We start from the raw sequence: 18,086 nt of genomic DNA, 5'->3' as shown, positions 1-18,086 counted from the left end.
TGGTGGCATGTTCTTAATGCCGATTCCCGATTCTCTTGTTCCTCTTCATCATTGCTTACCCATTTGGTATGTTCCTGGAAACTGGTCCTCCGGAAGGCTCAGTGGCATCCGGCGGAGGATCGCTTAGTTGCTAATTCTTTTCAACTGGAATTGCTGGCAGTTTCGCGGTTACTTTCATGGGAAGGTAAACAAGAGCTTCGACCACAATTCAACCGTATGGCACGTTTGGGCTTAACTTCAGTCGCGGATGCCACCCTTGCCAGTCGCAATGTGTTAATATCATTTCGTACAGCCGGGAGGATCTTTAGGATCCCTCGTGGATACAGGCATTTATGGGAACAGCTTTTGATGGTGCTCCAGAGCAGACAACCCTTTCCTGCCCTTGCTTCGGATCGTCCTTGGCAGGATTGGGACTTTGAAGGCCGGCTGAGTTTAGACAAAGCTTCCGCTAACCAGGTCTATCATCTTTTGATTAAAGATCATCACTGGCTGGTCACTAAAGCTAATGCTCTATGGGGATTGCGTAAATCCCGATCATGGTGGAGGGCAACTGTGATGGAAGGGTGGCTGAACAAGACACCCTCAAATATAAGGTCTTTCTTTGGAGGGTGATGATTGGGGGTCTTCCGCTTGCTTCGGCTCTTTCCAAGCGACGAATATCCAATGGCAATTGTTTCTTTTGCACCACCAGTGTCGAATCTGCCTGTCATCGATTTATTTCTTGCCCTATCGCTAAGAAAATATGGTCGTTCTTGTCAGCCGTTTGGAGAGCAGTGGTTGGTTTCTCGCTAAGGCCCTTTGATTGGGTCTTTGTGCAGCCCAAATACCCAACACCGGCACAGCCACATATGAAGCTCGTGTTTCACTTTCTTCGATATTGGGGCTGTTGGCATAACTGGACCATTTGGAATGCTTTTCTTTTTGATTCCGCCTGTAATGTTCAGCGGCATATTGCTAGGCTTAAGGGTCTCTTGTATTGGCAGATAGATCTTCTTCAGCATTCTGACTTACTTTCCCGGGAGGACTTGTGTCCCTGGCATATGGCAATTTCCTCTATATCTTTGCCATGACCTTGTAACTCTTAGAACTAGAACCGTTTCACATGATGGCTTAGTGCCATCATGTATCTTGTAATCAAGTAAACTTGTATTTTTTTCGTAATTAATACAATTACCCTTTACGAAAAAAAAAAGAGAGAGAGAGAGAGATGAAAATGAAATGATATATTAACGTCTACAAAAGGCCAAAATGACCTATGAGACCATGAGTTACAATCATGTGCATGATGGTACAACTTTCTGGGCAAAATATGTAGCACAAAGCAAAATAAGAAAGGAAACTAACTATGGCTATGTGTAAAACATAGAGCTCTGTCTAGTAACAATGAGCTCCAAATGGTACAATTTCATGTGGGTATGGAGGGCCTAGTTCTAGCCCGAGCAATAATCCCCTGTATCTGCCTATGAAGGTGTCGTCGGTGTCTGTGTCGAGGCCTAGGACATCTGGATTGGCTAAGCTGAACGCCTCGATCAATCAATACTCCTTGTCTGTGTGTGGATTGTGGTGGTGAGAGAGACTCGTGTGGACTGTGGCTGTAACTGTATTGAAGTCTTCTGGGTTTCCTTTGCAAAGAAGTTAGTGAGCTGCCTCTGTGAAGGGCCTTGGTGTCTTGGAGCAGCTGTACTCATGAGGCGCATGTCACGAAGCTATCGTATCTCGAGAAGAAAGAGGCCAAGGCATCGCTGATCGGTAAAATCCATGACTCTGGATAGTGGTCCAAATTCATCTCTAAAGAGAGTGGAAACAACCACGGACCTCATAATACGCTGAGCAGTGGTAGATATGATACTTCTGTGTCTCTGGCTCTAATTGGCAGAGAAGAGAGAGAGAGAGGGAGAGGAGAGAAGTGAGGAGATAGGGAGACAAAGAAGAAGAAGAAGAAGAAGAGGGAGAGAGAGAGAGAAATAAGAAGAGGGAAAAAGAGAGAGAGAAATGAAATGATATATTAACATCTACAAAAGGCCAAAATGACCTATAAGACCATGAGTTACAATCATGTGTATGATGGTACAATTGTCTGGGCAAAATATGTATGTAGCACAAAGCAAAATAATAAAGGAAACTAACTATAGCTATGTGTAAAACATAAAGCTCTATCTAGTAACAATGAGCTCCAAATGGACGTTTGGATCGGCTAAGCTGAGCGGCTCGATCAATCAGTACTCCTTGTCTGTGTGTGGACTGTGGCAGTGAGAGAGGCTCTTGTGTGGACTGTGGCGGTGAGAGAGAGAGAGAGAGAGAGAGAGAGAGAGAGAGAGAGAGAGAGAGAGAGAGATTCTTTCCTTTCTTACGAAAAAAAAGATTCTTTCCTTTCCCCTCCTTAGAGGGTGACCACATGTGTTGTTCTTTACCTCTTTTCCCGCGAACCAATATTCTATCCCGCGAGCTTACCCCCATCGTAAGGAGAAAGAAGGCCTAAACGACTTGGATGTTGACAGAGAGGGAGAGAGAGAGAGGTCTCTGGGGCTATTAAAGCCATAGCTTAAAGAGTTTTGATGATCAAAGCATTTATAGGCAAAGCGCGGGGAGAAGGACAAGCATGGAACCCAAGAGAAGCACTTTGGATCCAAAGCATCCAATCGCAAGTGTAACGTCTGTTCCACCCACATCACAAGCTTTCCAGGTGCTATCTAACTCATTAAGTAAGTTATTACATTAATAAGCTGATTAAGTTAGGTTGGACTCGGCTTCAAAGTTGGCAATAATATTCCTAGAAACAATTGATAAACCTATAACCTTTGTATTAATCCCTAAGGTAATTACACTCCTTGGGAGGAGAAGGCTATGGACTATATCATTCCTTGTAAAGCATTCAAAGGAAAATGCTTTGGTTTATGTCAAAAATTTTGAGATATACTTTGTTGCTAGTAGATTGTTTGCCTTCTCTTGATTGAAATGGGAGAACTCCTTGAGGGGGAGAGTTTACTTGTTCCGAGGCTTAACAGACATACAAGGGTTTACTCAGGGATAAAACTAAGATGCCTTGAGATCCGTCTAATAGCTACTATATTTATCAATCCTATTCAGGAATTGGGCTAGGTACAAACTACAATTCCAAACTTCAAGGCAAGTGGAGAGCTCTAGGGATTAGGAAACCGGTTAAGGGAAATATTAATGCTTTTGTACTTGTTGGGAAGAAGGCTGGGTTATTGACCAATGTAAGTAATTAATAGAACTTAGGACCCTGTTCAGTGTTTGAAACCTTAACATATGCCTTAGCCGAAAGAAGGGTGTATTAAGTAAATCTTACGTAGAACCGCTTCTGTGATACATAATTTCTCTTGTATGGGCAGGAGACAAACATTAACTTGAGATAAGTTAAGGATCTTGTTTGTCAAAAGACTGCTTGCTCTGTATTCGTGTTTGTGCCATAAATGATGCAAAAGAACCCTATTCCTTAAAGGCTTAATTAAGGAAGCTGGTTTTAAATGTCACATGTAATTGTGGTAGGACCTAATTAGAAAACTAAAGTTATCAAAGGAAGTGGGTGGGCAAAACCCCCAATAGGTTCGTCCTATGGCAGGGTGGTCCCAAAGAACTCGGAGGCCTCTGACAAGGTCTTACCGTCATTCGACCTTTAGGTATTGTTAGGGCAGAACCCGATTCATGCCGTTTTAGGGGATCAGAATGGGACTATGCCCTACGGGTAGAGAGTTTGAGCGACATATCCCTCTCGTTTCCCATTCTCTTTGAACTAAGTGCGGTATGAATCTGCTTCGGATTGGGTATCTCTGCGTAAAGTAGGATGTCTAGGACTCGACGCTAGAATGCTGTCAGGAGACCTTGACCACTAGGGATTCAAGTTTCAGGTCGATCCTAGTAGGTTCTCAGCCATGAACGTTCTGTTGCGAGGCGGACTCGGAAAACCCTAAGTGACAAATCTCGGAATATTCCATGGGAGTGCCGGGTGGTGATGCTTAGATTCGTTTCTCGATGGGCCACTAAAAACATGCTTTGACAGCCTATAGGTAGGCACGTTACACAATCCTGGCTGTGTACTCCAAGAACCTCATAGGCTTCTTGGCGACCGCAGTGGCTGGCCATAGCCACTCTCTAGGATCCCACTCCAACTCATCAAGTGGCTTGCTCTCCCATATCCAAGGGCGCCACTCCTGAAACTCCTCCCAGGGCACATAAGGGTCCAGTCGCTAGGTCTTCCCTTGTAGTCCGACCACATGAATCCTCCTCCAAGAAAGGATAGCAATCTCCTCATCTTGCTGTCCTCTGTCAAGAGCCAGACGCCCCTCATCCTGCATGGTAAAGAAAGTCGCGTAGGGGACAATACCCACTCTACCTGCCACCTGTAATGGGATACCTGTCAGAGTGCAGCGGTGCGGAAGCGTAAGACTGAAAGAGAGAGAACGCAGAGAAAGAGGAGAGAGAAAGAGATAGTGGAAGGTGAAGATCTGCTGTATAAAGTGTGTTGTATACAAAGATATGCAGATATATACACGGGCGCAGTGCGCTGGACTGTGTGTCTCCACCTCGACGATGCAACCTGCTGTTCACCTCGAAGTCCGTTGCAGTCTGCACGATCTCCTGTCTGAAATCTGCGAACAGAGACGGAATCTGTGCAAGCCACCAGCTTGTAATCTGCGAGCAGAAGAATGTGGGAGACTGCTGGAAATCCCGGCTATAAATAGCCAAGAATTGGGCGCCAATAACTGCATGTCGGCTGCATTAAATGCAGCCGACTGTACTGTACCAGGTCGGACTGCCACGTGGCAGTCCGACTATACAGTCCGACTGTACAGTCTGACTGTACAGCTTGGCTACAGTCCGACTGGACTGCCTGGCTCTGATCGCTAACACCCCCTCTCAGAGCCTGGGCGGGGCAGAAGCTTGAGGGATCTGGCATGTCTCCGAAGTAGAGCCTGGGGAAGCGCCTTCATAAACAAATCTGCAAGATTGTCCTCCGTCTTGCAGTACTCCACGGTGATGGTCTCATCCAGAAGCTTCTCTCTGATGAAGTGGTACTGGATCTCTATGTGCTTCGTCCGGGCATGAAAAACAGGATTCCGTGCCAAGGCAATGCAACTCTCATTGTCGCATTGCAGCAAAGTAGGACGAGTCTGGGGGCAGCCAAGCTCCTCCAACAATCTCCAGCCACACAGCCTCACATGTGGTGGAAGACGTGGCCCGATACTCCGCCTCAATAGACGAAAGGGCGACCGTGGGCTGCTTCTTGCTACTCCAAGAGATAACACCTGCACCCAAGGTAAAACAATAACCTGTAGTAGACCGCCTGTGGTCCACATCACCGGCCCAATCCGAGTCGCTCCAACCTACAAGAACAAGATCTGAACCACCTGTGCCTGCTGGATAGTGAATCCCTAAATCAGATGTCCCCCTCAAATACCGAAGTATCCTCTGGGCAGCCTGCCAATGCACCGTCTGAGGTTCACTCATGAACCCTGCCAAAAGCCCAACAGCAAAACAAAGATCAACACGAGTGTTGAGGAGCCAAATCAATGATCCAATCAACTGACGATAGCGGGAAGCATCCGCCATGGGAGAAGCTGAATGGGAAGTGGCTTTCCAGTTCGGATCCATAGGAGTAAACATGGTCCGACAATCCTCCATCGCAAAAGAAACCAAGAGCTCCTGTACATTTCTCTGCTGAGAGAGGAAGATCCCCCTCTGAGACTGATAAATCTCATGGCCCAAGAAGAAATGGAGTAGTCCCAAGTTCGTCATCTCGAACGTCTGATGTAAAGCTGCCTTCGTCTCTTTGACCTTCTGTGCATGATCACCTGTGACAATCAAATCATCAACATACAACACAAAAAGCACACAACCAGCCTCGGAAGTGTGTACATAAAGCTGCGGATCGGCCTTGGAATGCCAATATCCCAACTGTGAGTGAAGGAACGAATCAATCTTCTCGTTCCATGCACACGGAGCCTACTTGAGGCCATACAAGGCCTTCTTCAACCTGTAGACTTTTCCATCTAAAGATCCAAAGCCAGGAGGCTGCTCTACATAGATCTCCTCCTTCAAATCACCATTGAGGAAGGCCGACTTCACATCCAACTAGTAGACAGGCCATCGCCTATGGCCAGCCAAGGCAAGAACAGCTTGTATAATCGCCATACGAACAGTGGGGGCAAAAGTGTCATGACAATCAATCCTTGGGCGCTGTGCAAAACCTTTAGCAACAAGGCGAGCCTTGTGCTTGTCCAAAGAACCATCGCTAAGGTACTTGGTCTTGAAGACCCATTTGACACCAATCACCTTCTTATTCAGGGGGTGAGGCATGAGTGACCAAGTGCTATTCCTCTCAATAGCCTCCAACTCGGCTTCCATAGCTTTCTTCCATGGTGCGGACTGTAAAGTCTCCTTCATGGAGGTGGGCTCTCGATCCTGCATAACACGGGTCATCAAACAATAGTTAGAGCAAACAAGCTCCGAAGAATGTGCCTGGTGCCGCCGTGACCGCCGCAGACCATCCTGCGGTCCCCACTCCTCAGGGACCCCCTCGATCCCTGAATCACGGAGTGTGTCACGGGCCCAACGAGGAGGAGGCCGGACCTCTCCTCGTCTCTCTCCATCAGCTGAAGACTCTGGGATATCCATTGGTGGTAACTCCTCGGGGGTGACCGGTGGAACAGTAGACTCTGTATCAGAAACAGAATCGGAATCAAAAGGCGCGGGCTCCAAAGGAACTGTCGCGGGAGCCCAACTCTCCCCTGGATCTCCAAGAACGGGATGCTCCTCACCCGCTGCTATGGCCGGAATCCCCACAAACCGCACATCTCGACTGGTGTACACATCCCGCTTGACGGGATCATACAAACGATAGCCTTGGGATTGAGAGCTGTAGCCAACAAACACCTTTCTTCGGGAAGCTGCTTCAAATTTATCACGATGAGCCTTGGGAATGTGAACACAGGCATCACACCCAAAAACCCTAAAATAAGAAACATCGGGCTTAGTCCCAAAGTAAGCCTCAAAAGGTGTCATCCCATCAACAGCTGAAGTGGGGGATCGGTTAAGGATGTGGACTGCAGTAGCCACAGCCTCGGCCCACAGAAACTGAGGTGTCTGTCGGTGCTTCATCATGGTGCGCGCCATCTCGATCACACTTCGGTTCTTCCGTTCAAGAATGCCATTTTCTTGAGGAGTGTTGGTGTTAGCAAACTCCTGGTGAATACCTTTATCTGCAAAAAAACGAGCAAACTCATTAGAAACAAATTCACCACCCTTGTCGGATTGCAAGGTCTTCAATCTCCGGCCCGATCGGTTCTCCTCAAAGAGAAGCCAATCCTTGAAGTGGGAGAAAGCTTCTGACTTCAATGCCAAGAAATAGGCCCATGTCATCCTGCTGTAGTCATCTACGATCAACATGAAGTACAAGCTCCCTCTCAAGGACTCGTGCGTCATAGGGCCACAAAGATCTGTAGATACAAGCTCCATCGGTGAAGTAGACCGCCGCGAAGCTTTGTTGGGAATCGCATCCCTATGCTGTTTCCCACGAATGCAGGAGACGCATGGCTGCTGGCTCACCACTATGTCCGGCAACCCTCGAACAAGCTGTCCACGTGACGCCCTCCGAAGATAATCATAGTTGAGGTGACCAAACCGAGCATGCCATAGCTCTGACTGTGTCTGAGAGGTAAGAAGAAGAGTAGAGAGGGCAGTAGAAGACTTCAATTTGTAGATGCCGTTCTCCTCATATCCTGATGAGAGAACCTTCCTCGACCTACGATCAAGGACTCGCACCGAATCACTGTCAAACTCCACCAAAAGTCCAAGGGAACAAATCTTATGAACTGACAGTAGATAATACCCTAAACCTGGTACATGCAAGACCTCTGAGGTATGGGTACCACCACGTCCATCTGGAATAAGCTGCATCTCACCCCGTCTTGCAATAGACGCTGAAAAGCTATCTCCAATGAGAATCTGCCCACGCGAAGGTCGCAACTGGGCAACACCATCTGATGAAGGAGTCATGTGCCGGGAGGCACCACTATCAACGATCCACTCTCGAGCCTGCGGAGCTGTCATCGCAGCATCAGAAGCATTCGGTGTAGAGTCCTCAATGACAGCTATATGAAGAAACGCAGCTGATGAGGATGCAGCCATTGCTTCAGAATCCTTCGTGTCCTTTTTGTTGGTATCCTTATTGTCTTTGTCAGGGCAATCCTTCTTCCAATGGCTGGTCTTTCCACAAATATGGCATGTGGATTCTTTGTCCTTATCCTTGTCCTTCTTTGACTTGTTATCCCCCTTCTTCTTCTTTTGGTCCTTCCCCTTCTTCTGAGAGGCTTGACCTGTCAGTGCCTCCGACTTGGAAGCATTCTGTCCCTTCAGTTGTTCCTCTTGGTCCAAGACCATAGGAACCAACTCTTCCCACCGAAGAGTGGACTCTCGCCCCGAAGCAATGAGGGCGGAGTAGAAAGCTCTGAATCGTGGTGGCAACTGGGACAAGAGTGTGATCGCCATGTCTTCGGAGGAAATCGGCTTCCCCACATTTTGAACCTGCATCTGAAGCTGTCTAAGCTTGTTGATGTGCTCCCGCAACGAAGAAGACTTATTCACGAACAAGGTCCGCATCTGTACCTCCAAAGAAACCCGCTTCATAAGGGTCATCCGGTTATACATTTGATCAAGCTCCAGCCATATCTCCTGAGGCACCGTCAAGTGCTCGATGTGAGCTATCACGACTGTAGTACAAGACAGAAAAAGAAAGGAACGAATCTTGGCATTCAGTTTGTCCCAGTGAGACTGTGCCTTGGCCAACTCCGCGCGAGCATCGGAAGAGAGTTTGGACTCATCTCTCACCGAGGGCCGGTCGATCTCCTCCTGTACAAGCTCCGCCAAATCGCAAGACTCAAGGATGGCCAGCATCATCACGCGCCAAATGCAGTAATTGTCGCCATTGAGCTTCTGATCTGCGGGAAGAGCCGGTAAGACAGGCACCTTCCGGTCCATGATCGTCTAGAACTCCAAGTCAATCTCTGTAGACATCTTCACCTGTAATGCCTTTACAAACGCAAAAGCAGCCCCCTCTGACTGTGAAAATGCAGCCTGCTAGGGCTCTTCCGCGTCCCGAAATTTCTTCACCCGCCGAAGGCGATGAAAAAGCAAAACCTGCACTTGAAAGCTGAAAACTCAAACTTCCTCCTCGTCAAACAGCAGTAAACAGCAGTAAATCCACCACCTGGACTCCTTTCCCGCGCGCCCACGCAAGCCTTGTTCCGAGGCGTAGCCCTCCTGCCTGCCCTCAAACGCTGAAAACGCAGCCTTGTGTCGCGATGGAAACTCTTCTTCAGGTTGGTTCTGCACTCAGTCAGCCCTTCAACACTGCTCTGATACCATGTCAGAGTGCAGCGGTGCGGAAGCGTAAGACTGAAAGAGAGAGATTGCAGAGAGAGAGGAGAGAGAAAGAGACAGTGGAAGATGAAGATCTGCTGTATAAAGTGTGCTGTATACAAAGATATGCAGATATAAACACGGGCGCAGTGCGCTGGACTGCGTGTCTCCACCTCGATGATGCAACCTGCTGTTCACCTCGAAGTCCGCTGCAGTCTGCACGATCTCCTGTCTGAAATCTGCGAACAGAGACGGAATCTGCGCGAGCCACCAGCCTGTAATCTGCGAGCAGAAGAATGTGGGAGACTGTTGGAAATCCCGGCTATAAATAGCCAAGAACTGGGCGCCAAATAACTGCATGTCGGCTGCATTAAATGCAGCCGACTGTACTGTACCAGGTCGGACTGCCACGTGGCAGTCTGACTGTACAGTCCAACTGTACAGCCAGTCCGACTGGACTGCTTGGCTCTGATCGCTAACAATACCTGCCGGTGAGAATCTAGTAATCTACACCTCCCTAGGCTTCACCGGCTCTCGGATCAGGGGATCTAGCCACTCTTGAGGGATCGTTGAGTCAATCTCCCTCCTCCTCAGCTCAGCTCCTCTCGTTGACATCCTGATGCTCGTTGCAACATCTCTTGATCTGCCATTCTGTACATCTCCCTCCACATCCTGATAGTACAAATAGGGCCAGTCTCCCAGCCAGCCCACTAGATGTGGGATCACTCACCTATCCGTATCCCGTCCCGATCTCTGACCTAGGGGGTTCTAGACCATCGGCTGGCGGTCTATCTCCTCCTGGCATCCTGGGGGCCTCTGAACTAGGGCCTTGCGAAGGCCTTCCCACACTCAAAGTAAACTGTGGAGGAAGGAAGATCTGGGTGGCGTGATCTAGGCAGTCGTGAAGATCCATCTCAAGGATGGCCTCCAATCCCCGCCAAGCCTCGATCTGCACTCTTGGAGACCCATCTACAAACGGACCTTCCAGGTCTGCCTGCCTGGTATGAGACCACGGACCACTAGCTTGCCCAAAAGGGCCAAGCTCTAGAACTCTGGGTCAATGATCCCAAGCCCTCCCTCAGTCCGATACCGGATGATGGTCGCCCACGGTACCTTGGCTCGGGAGTTCTTGGAACCGTCTGAGCCAGCCCAGAGAAAATTCCGCACTAGGCGGCGAAGTTGAACCACACAAGATGAGGAGAAACACCAACAAGAGGCGATGTACGAAGCTATCGCTAGGAGGACTTGGTTGACCACCAGGACTCGGCCCGCTAAAGAAAGGCAGCTCCAATAGGTCAACTTCCGCCTAATAGAATCCAGAACTGGAAGAAACTACTGGGCAAGAGTGATGTTGAGCCCCACCTGGAACCCTAGATATCGGATGGTCTTGCTCACCCATTTGAACCCCAGGTGGACACTCCACTCCGCGCTGGGGTTCGGATCTGTAAGAAAACCAACCGACTTTCTCCAATTCATTTTTGCTCCAGCTGTAGTGCACAATACCTCTAGAGCTAGTCTCACTCTCTCCAACATCAGCTCATCATCCTCTACATAAAGAGCGGTATCATCTGCATACCTTGAGTCTAGCAGCTCAGTTTTCTCCCTCACCAGAAGTCGCAGGCCACATAGCCCGCTCACTTGTGAGTGAGGGAAATAGGACATCATCTCCGCAAAGAGTAGGAACAAATATGGAGCAAGAGGGCAGCCTTGCCGGACAGATCTCTCTAGCCGAAACTCCTCCCATATCCTGCCACCAATGAGAACCTTGCTAGTGGTCGATCTGTAAAGTGCCGAAACCCCGCAGATCCATGCTTGGGGGAAATCCAGCCTCGCCATGGTGCCCTCTAAGAAGTCCCAGTCAACCCTGTTATAGGCCTTCTCAAAGTCTAGGAGTACTCCCAATCCTTGACCACTGTGCTGAGCCCACTCAATCGCCTTGAAAAAAGTGAAGACATTGTCTAGGATGCTCGTATCCTAGACAAAACCTGTCTGGGTGTCATGAATGATGTCTGGAAGCATGAGGCGGAGTCGACTCCCGATCATCTTGACCAGGGTCTTATAGGCCATTGACAACAAGGTGATCGGTCTCCACTGGGATAGCTACAACCGATCTCCCCCTTTGGGGAGGAGACTAACAAGACCTGCCGATAAACTCCCTAGTATCCGTCTTGAGGAAAATCTCCTGAAAGGCCAGTAGTAGGGGGTCCTTCACCACCTCCCAGTGGGTAGTGAAGAAGGCCTTAGAAAGACCATCCTCTCCCGGGCATTTTTGCCAATCTTGTGCATTGAAGGCCTCAGTTAGCTCCTTCTCTGTGAAGGGGTCTAGGAGGGAGCGTCCCATCTCCTCTATGACCAGGGGTGGAATGCTATCCCAAACCTGCTGTCTACATCGCTATACTCTGATTGAGATTGCCTCTTGCTGAAAAAGCTATCTGTAGAAGTCAATGGCAATCTCCAACACCTCATCTGGGCTAGGGCAAATCCTCCCGTATTGATTACGGAGGTTGCGAATCTAGTCTCCTAGGGTGCGAGGTTAATGCACTTGAAAAAATTCCGTGCACATCGTGTCCCCCTTCCGCACCGAAAAAGCTACTGAGGTACGGAAGGAGAACTCAGAGTGCTTGTTCTCAAGGCCGACGAGGGCTGCCCGTGGGCGCACCTCCTGCGTGTGGAGAGTGGGATCCCCTGGTGCCTCCTAGAGTAGTCTCTGCGTGGCTGCTAGGTCTTGCTGGAGTGCTCTCACCTCCTCCCAACTCTGCTGCCTGGCTTGTAGGGCTGCCTCTTGGTAGATCTTGCTCGACTCGGCTAAGGCCTTTGTGGAAAGCTGGGTCCCGCCAAGCATCATGTGCTCCTACTGCGAGGAGGAAGACCTCCCATGCCTCCTGCTCCTCCCCTGCCATACCCTAGTAATCTTTGCCTCTGTCCTGTTGGTCCTCTAAGGCCTCCAAGTTGTTGAAGTCTCCTCCAACAATCCAAGAGTCCACCTCTAGGAGTCTTGCTGTGATCTCTACCTAGAACTTGTTGTGTGCCCTAACCTCAGTAGGAGCATAAACATTGAGGACTCCAAGGCACGAGTCCCCTACATCCAGTTTGATCCATAGGACCTTCCTTGCCACAATCGTCCTGTGGTCTCGTACACAAGCGGTGAGGCTCGGGCCAATAGAGGTGCATATGCCTCCACTGCTGCCGTGGGTACCGATGGAGTACTCCCAGTAGATGTGTGAGCTGCTTGGAAGTACCTTCTCATCCAATGGGCCTAGGAGGGGATAAGCTTGTGCTCCTGAAGAAAGATGTCGATCCGTCTGGCAAGAGCAAGCTGCAGCTCCTGCCGAACAATCAATTTCCTAGAACCACGTGCTCACTGTAACGGAGGTTGCTCACATTCTATGATGCTAGGTGTAGACTCATGGGAAAAGTTGTGACTGGCCGAACAAGCATCTGTTCGGTGTGGAAGCTGCTGATGAAGAGGAAGAGCTATGGGGCATGCGAATGCGCTTAGCCGCAGGCTTGGAGAGTGAACTTCATTCCCCCATGGTGGCTCTCGGGCGGCGGACCATGGGGGTGATAGATGCTCTAGGCAGTACCACCAGGGTGTCTATTAGCTAGGCTGAGGGGCGTGACTCTGTACACTAGTAAAAATGGGAAGTCTGTGCGAGGGGCCATCCGATCACATCCATCGGTGAACTCCACTGTGGAGGGGCTCGAAAAATAATGCTCAGATGTGGGACCTCGGCTCAAGCCCACCAGTCCATCATGCACCGTAGCCACTATCGGGAAAAAAGTGCTAGTCCTCCTCCCATCCGCTGGGAGATGTGGTCTGCAACCTAGCCCCTCACCTCCTCCTCTATGTGTGTCATTGTGCAGTCTCCTCAATGAGAGGTTTAAAAGAAGAAAGCATAGTTTGGTCCATCCGGTGGTGCTAGTAAATGGACCTTGCCGCTCCTTGACTTGCGGACCACGAAGATCCCCATCTCCAGAGATAGTGGAAACTCTCTGCGCTTCGCAACTCTCAAATAAGACCATGGACCATTGCAGAAAAAATCTTGGGGGAGCAATTGGGCCTGTCAAGGGAAGGTGTGACGGGCAGTTGAACTAGATGAGCTGGTGGCTGAGTAGGGAGGGGTGGGGGTTGGGCTGCTGGTGAGAAGAGGATATGGGCGTGTGAGGCTCGTCACCTCCTGTGGGAAGGGGGAATGGATGGGGGGGGGGGGGGGGGGACACATGCATTGGGTGAAGATTGAGGGGGGACTGATCGGCGGGGGAAAAGGTGGGGAAGAAGACGAGTAAGGGGTTGGGGGGTGGTCGGACGTATGAGGGGGGGCGAGTGGTCCCGGAAGGGGAAGGCCGTGGGATAGGGCCGAGGGGGAGGGGGATCCATGAGGTGAGGGGGGGGCTGAGACACTTCAATGGATGGTGGGGGTGGAGGCCTGTGATCCAGCTGGGTGGGACGAACGGGGGAGTGCTGCGAGGTGTTCTGAGGAGGGCCCGTCGCTCGCCCTCTTGCTCTTTGTTGTCGTGGCTGTGTCTGAGGGGCTGGCTAAGGCCCTCCCTGTTGTCTCCCTCTCTGTCATCGCTCGACCCGTGTGAAACCATCAGCATCCACCTGTGGTTCTACCAGCTGAGCCGCCTTGGCTCCGAAACGTGTGCAGTCTGCTACCTGATGCCCAAAGTCATGGCATCGCAGGCACTGGCTAGACTGCCCTGTCACAATAACTTGTTGCCTGAAAGAGTGTTTGCTTGCCTCAATCTCAAGAAACTTGGGTATGTTCTTTGCATCTTTTACAACCACCCGTACCTTCAGGACTCCTGCGGCTATCACTGCATCCGCGAAGGAGGGAGGAAGAACTGTGCCGAAAAGCCGTCCAAAGTCCTTCACTAATTGACGATACTCTCCCTCCAGTCCGGGGAATAGAAGGGTGACCGGGTGTCTAGGAAACCTGTGGAGCGTGAACTCCTCCACTGTGAAGCCACTATACCAAGGAACCATGTAAATGACCCCCTTCGTGGAGGCATAAGATGAGCTATCCACTAGCTCGCGGGCTGCATCCACGGAGGTGAGTTGAACCACATGAAGATCCCCTGACCCATGAGAATTGCCTCCACAATCTGCGCTATGCCAATGCGTAGCGTGGAGTGAAGCCAATCCGGAAGCTGGATGGAGAGTGTCCTACGACCTGTCCATAGATTGTTGTTTCTTTCAATTCCAGCTCTGTAGCATGGACAGAAAGGAGTTGTTCCTCAGAGAGGACGACGCACAAGGTATTTGACTGGGGGGCACTCGCAGAATGCTCCGACGTCTGACCAAAGGCTTCCATTGAGCATCACTGTTAGGGGCTACCAATCTAGCTGTTGTGATACCAAGGGGAATGTTGCTGCAGACAGAGGGAGCAACGAATGCTAGCGGTATGAACGTACAACATAGAAGGGAGGCATCAGAGCAGGTCGACTAGGGAGGTCTTTCGTGCATGAGGCAGAGGGTGGAACCGCCACAGCAGGTCAATGCTCGTTGATGCAAAGGGCGGGGCCTGATGGGACAAGCGTGGGCACAGTCGAGCGGTCTCAAACAGGATAGGTGCGGGCAGGCAAGCATTGGCGGGCCAACAGTCTAGGGGGGCAAGCAGTCGGGTAGGCAAGCACTGGCAAGCGGGTAGTCGGGCGGCGCTGCTAGTGGGGTGCGAGCGCTGCTAGTGCGGAAACGGGCTAGGCGCGGGCAGCTAGTCGAGCCAGGCGGCAGGCGGAGGCAGGCTAGGCAGTCGGCCACAACGAGGAGCCGAAACGGGGAGCGAATGCAAAATACCTGAGACCTCGTTTGTTTTGGGACTTGTCAGGGAAAAAATCCCACAATAGGTTTTACATTGTCAACTATACTCTCATCTGAGCTTTGATCTCTCCTTCCTCTCACAAAACATACCCTCTGAGAGAATCCCTTGGCAACAAGCCGTGCCTTATACTTGTCCAAGGTCCCATTTGCAAGATACTTGGTCTTGAAGACTCACTTCACACCAATCACCTTCCGCCTCTTCGGACAAGGAACCAACTTCCAAGTTTGGTTCTGCTTGATAGAATTGATCTCAGCTTGCATAGCATTGCGCCAAACATCTTGTGCAAGAGCCTCATTAACTATAGTAGGCTCATGGTCTTGAAGAACCTGAGACATAAGAGCATAGTTTACACAGAGTGAACTATTCCGTCGGGCTTTAACGTGAGCTGACCTGCGAGGGCTAAGAGGTGTCTCTAGGAATTGAGGAATCCTTGAATCCTGCATGAGCGGCTGATACCACTGAGAAATGTTGATAGGCTCATCCTGTTGTGAAGGAGATCGAGAAGTCTCCGGTACTTGTAAAGCACTTGTTTGTGGAAGGGACTCCCCCTCACTAAGAGAAGGTGGATCCTCCTCACGCGATGAAGAGAACTCCCCCTCTGATGGCTCATTGTCCTTAAATGGACACTCATTTAATTTTGCACAAGATATGCAAGTAGAGAAATATACAAAGGTGTTAGATTTATTCTCAAGAAAATAGACCTACAAATATCTTGAATAGCCATTCACAATGAGAAAGAAGTACAATGCACCATTAATGCCTATTGTGGATGGTGGCCCACAAAGGCCAACGTGAGTCAACTTAAGAGGCCCCTTAGTTTATGTGTGATTTGTTGAGGATAAGGTGTGCAATGGCGTTTTCCTAAATAATGGGATTTACAAATGACCTTGGACAATTTTAGGTGTGGAAGGCCTTGAACCATTCAACAACGTGACAACTCACAAAGAGAGTTGTACACAAGATGTCTAAAGCGAAAATGCTAGAGAAATTCTTCATTTGTAGGATTCCTAGTTGTAGCTAGGACATGAAGTCTAGGGATTGCAAAGCCCTTCAATGTCAGCTATGAGAGAGATTGTGTCATTAGATAGAGGCCATTTGCTTGTACTTCATTGCGAGCAATCACTAAACCAGTCTTGGTATCAAGAAACTCGACAATGGTCATTGAGAAGAGGATTGGTTGCCCCAACTGGCAAAGCTACTGGATGGATAAAAGGTTTACCCTAAGCTGAGGGATATGAAAGATGTTATCCAATGAAGTGAGATTAGGACATTTGTTAGTATCAAACTTTACATGATCAATGCCCTAGATCTTGGGGGAGGAGAGAGTTATTCACATATTTTACATTCTCGATTGTAGGGGCCTGGAAGATGAACAGGTCGTCATGTGATGACTAGCTCTATTATCCACAATCCAGTCAGTTGAATGGCCACAAGGTTGTGTAGGGTCAGCCTCTATAATTGCCCCACCAATGGGCAACTTGCGAATGTGGACCAAGCTCACAACCTCTGAAGTCTCTATAGAGACAAGGTGGGCTTGAGGATGGAAGTCCATTGAAGGTCTAGCAGACTAGTCAGACATGCCCTTTGGAGTTGAGAACGGTGCAAATTGTGAAGGCTGATTGGTGGCAGTGTGATTCGGAGATCTCCACAGCCCTTGATCTTGTTGGTTGCCACCACCCTCCTTCCATTGTGGGGGATTACCTTGCAATTGTGGGGTGGGGTTTGTGTGGGGGTTTTTTATTGGGTCATGTGCCTTTAGCCTTCGAGCAACACTCGTCGTTAAAATGGCCAGCCTTTTGACAGGTTTGATAGTACCTATTTTTCTTGGGTACATTTTGCCATCCCAGTTTGGGTGGAGACTAGGTGTTCCCTTCTGATGGTCTCTGCTGTGCCATGAAATATCATCCTGAGGGCTCTCCTCCAAGGGTTCTAGTACTCAAGTTGGCTGATCTTTTTCTTACACTTAGTCAGCTTCACCTTCAATCCCTCAAGTTCCTCACATTTAAGAGCAAGTTGTGCTTTCACTTCTTTTTGCATTTCCTGTTTCATTTCAGAGCACCGAAGGCCTTGTGCAGTTTCCATTTCACATCTTAACTGTGCCTTCATCTCATTTCTTATCATCATGTACTTGTCATGTTGCATTTCACTTTAAGTACCCCATAGTTTTTTTCATGATTTCAGTTTTGAATTTTTCTGTCATGGGGCGCATTTCTACTCATACGAGTCTATACACATCTCATCTATTACTCTGGCTGTCTTCCCTTGCCTCTTTGCATCTAGGGGGTAGCTTAGCCCATACCTTGCATTTTTATGTGTAAGTGAATTTGAATCTCGGGTCTTCAGTGAGCGTATGGAAGTTGGGATATGGTTACGTTCTGGTTCAGTGTTTCCATTGGTGTGGTGTGAGCTGATGCTTATTCCTTTGGCATCTGAAAAATGGCAGTGTATGTGTTTTCTGTTTACTATTTCACTACTTTAACACAGCATTCACTGCATACATATTACAAATCAAACCAGAACAATTTTGCAATTTTTCATTCCCCATAATCTCTCACAAACACATGCAACTCTAATCACATTTGCATTCACTCCTTACAGCAGGGTTCACATGTGCCTTCACAGTTTACTACTACAATCACTATAGCATTCATGGCATCCACCGCATGTTGCATTGAGCATTTAGTTCTGCATTCAGTATTACATTCACTGCTTCAGAAATGTTCATGCTTGTAATCAGAGCTCACAAGTCCATTCACGTTTGCACTCAGAACTGTATTCACATTTGCATTCAAGACTGCATTCATGCCTGTACTCAGAGCTGCATGTGCGTGCGCGCGCACGTGTGTGTGTGTGTGTGAGAGAGAGAGAGAGAAAGAGAGAGAGAGA

The 18,086-nt window shown here is 49.2% G+C and overlaps 1 protein-coding gene across 2 annotated transcripts in view; it reads left to right on the top strand.

Moving 5' to 3' along the window:
* Positions 1 to 18,086, top strand: part of FHY1 (Haloacid dehalogenase-like hydrolase (HAD) superfamily protein) — a 55,977-nt gene that overhangs the window by 32,271 nt on the left and 5,620 nt on the right. The window lies entirely within an intron of this gene.

The sequence above is a fragment of the Lygodium microphyllum genome, chromosome 23, assembly GCF_053477565.2.
Source record: "Lygodium microphyllum isolate KBCC chromosome 23, Lygodium_microphyllum_v1.1.10, whole genome shotgun sequence".
Taxonomy (NCBI): domain Eukaryota; kingdom Viridiplantae; phylum Streptophyta; class Polypodiopsida; order Schizaeales; family Lygodiaceae; genus Lygodium; species Lygodium microphyllum.
Note: the sequence above shows the minus strand (reverse complement) of the source record. Positions and strands in the feature narration are given on the sequence as shown.